The sequence below is a fragment of the Arachis ipaensis genome, chromosome B1 (assembly GCF_059453495.1).
Source record: "Arachis ipaensis isolate K30076 ecotype BB chromosome B1, ASM5945349v1, whole genome shotgun sequence".
NCBI lineage: Eukaryota > Viridiplantae > Streptophyta > Magnoliopsida > Fabales > Fabaceae > Arachis > Arachis ipaensis.
This window is the reverse complement of record NC_142436.1, coordinates 125,199,551-125,202,138: the sequence shown is the minus strand read 5'-3', so window position 1 is coordinate 125,202,138 and position 2,588 is coordinate 125,199,551. Positions and strand designations below refer to the sequence as shown.

General features: G+C 31.0%; 1 non-coding gene across 1 annotated transcript; it reads right to left on the bottom strand.

The window, feature by feature from the left end:
* Positions 1 to 2,270: 2,270 nt before the first annotated feature.
* LOC148578256 (small nucleolar RNA R71) lies at positions 2,271 to 2,378 on the bottom strand. The gene has a single exon (XR_015904439.1). It is a non-coding gene; the product is annotated as a small nucleolar RNA R71 (small nucleolar RNA).
* Between the last annotated feature and the right edge of the window lie 210 nt (positions 2,379 to 2,588).

Genomic DNA, 2,588 nt, shown 5'->3' with positions numbered 1-2,588 from the left:
AATTTTTATTATGTTCTTCAGAATTTTTAAGAATGAATTCTAGTGTTTCATGATGATTTGTTGAATCCTGGCTGGCTGTAAGCCATGTCTAATCTTTTGGACTGGGGTTTCAACTTATCATCACAAGAGCATGTTGATCCTCACATACTTAGTTGCTCTATACATGGAAAGTATCAATACATGCTAAAGCTTGGCTGGCTATTAAGTCATGTCTAACCCTCAGATTGGAGCTTTAGACTAAAGAGCACAAGATTCCTGGAATTCATATTAAAAATTTTGGAATCCTTATTTTTCTTTTTCACATTAATTTTTGAAAAATCAAAAAAAAAATTTACAAAATCATAAAAATCAAAAATATTTTGTGTTTCTTGTTTGAGTCTTGAGTCAATTTTTAAGTTTGGTGTCAACTGCATACTCATCTTGCATTTTTTGAAAATTGCATTCATGCATTGCATTCATCATGATCTTCAAGTTGTTCTTGATAAACCTTCTTGATTGATCTTCATATTTTTCTTGTTTTGTGTCTTTTCTTGTTTTTCATGTGCATTTTTGCATTCATAGTGTCTAAACATGAAAGATTTCTAAGTTTGGTGTCTTGCATGTTTTCTTTGCATTGAAAATTTTTCAAAAATATGTTCTTGATGTTCATCATGATCTTTAAAGTGTTCTTGGTGTTCATCTTGACATTCATAGTATTCTTGCATTCATCACATACTTTGATCCAAAATTTTCATGCATTGCATCATTCTTCATGTTTTTCTCTCTCATCATTAAAAATTCAAAAATAAAAAAAAATATCTTCTCCTTTTTCTTCTTATAAATTCGAAAATTTGAGTTGACTTTTTCAAAATTTTTAAAAATTTAGTTGTTTCTTATGAGTCAAATCAAATTTTTAATTTAAAAATCTTATCTTTTTCAAAATCTTTTTCAAAAATCAAATCTTTTTCATTTTTCTTATTTATTTTCGAAAATTTTAAAAATATTTTTCAAAAATCTTTTTCTTATCCTTATCTCCTAATTTTCGAAAATAACATCATCAATTAATGTTTTGATTCAAAAATTTCAAGTTTGTTACTTGCTTGTTAAGAAAGATTCAAACTTTAAGTTCTAGAATCATATCTTGTGATTTCTTGTGAATCAAGTCATTAATTGTGATTTTAAAAATCAAATATTTTTCAAAACTAATTTCAATCATATCTTTTCAAAAATATCTTTCTATCTTATCTTTTTCAAAATCATATCTTTTTCAAAAATTTGATTTTAAAATATCTTTTCTAACTTCTTATCTTCTTATCTTTTCAAAATTGATTTTCAAATTTGTTTCAACTAACTAACTAACTTTTTGTTTGTTTCTTATCTTTTTCAAAACTACCTAACTAACCCTCTCACTCTAATTTTCGAAAATATCTCCCTCTTTTTCAAAAATTCTTTTTAATTAACTAATTCTTTCAAAATTCAATTTTAATTTATTTCTTCTTTTAATTTTTGAAAATCACTAACCATTTTTCAAAAATAATTTTCAAAAATCCTTCTCTCTCATCTCCCTCTGTTTATTTATTCATTTACTAACATCTCTTCCTCACTCACCAAAAATCCGAACCCCCTTTCTCTCTCTGAGTTCAGATTTTTCTCTTCTTTTCTTCTACTCTTCTTTTCTTCCACTCACCTAAGGGAACCTCTATACCTGGGCAAAAAGGATCCCTATTTTTATTATTTTTCTATTCTCTCTTTTTCATATGAGCAGGAGCAAGGACAAGAACATTCTTGTTGAAGCAGATCCTGAACCAGAAAGGACTCTGAAGAGAAAACTAAGAGAAGCTAAATTACAACAATCCATAGACAACCTTACAGAAAGTTTCGAACAAGAAGAGGAGATGGCATCCGAAAATAATAATAATGCAAGGAGGATGCTTGGTGACTTTACTGCACCTAATTCCAATTTACATGGAAGAAGCATCTCCATCCCTACCATTGGAGCAAACAATTTTGAGCTGAAACCTCAATTAGTTTCTCTGATGCAACAAAACTGCAAGTTTTATGGACTTTCATCTGAAGATCCCTTTCAGTTCTTAACTGAATTCTTGCAGATCTGTGATACTGTTAAGACTAATGGAGTAGATCCTGAAGTCTACAGTCTCATGCTTTTCCCGTTTGCTGTAAGAGACAGAGCTAGAATATGGTTGGACTCTCAACCTAAGGATAGTCTGAACTCTTGGGATAAGCTGGTCAAGGCTTTCTTAGCCAAGTTCTTTCCTCCTCAAAAGCTGAGTAAGCTTAGAGTGGATGTTCAAACCTTCAGACAGAAAGAAGGTGAATCCCTCTATGAAGCTTGGGAGAGATACAAGGAACTGACCAAAAAGTGTCCTTCTGACATGCTTTCAGAATGGACCATCCTGGATATATTCTATGATGGTCTGTCTGAATTAGCTAAAATGTCATTGGATACTTTTGCAGGTGGATCCATTCACCTAAAGAAAACGCCTGCAGAAGCTCAAGAACTCATTGACATGGTTGCTAATAACCAGTTCATGTACACTTCTGAGAGGAATCCTGTGAGTAATGGGACGCCTCAGAAGAAGGGAGTTCTT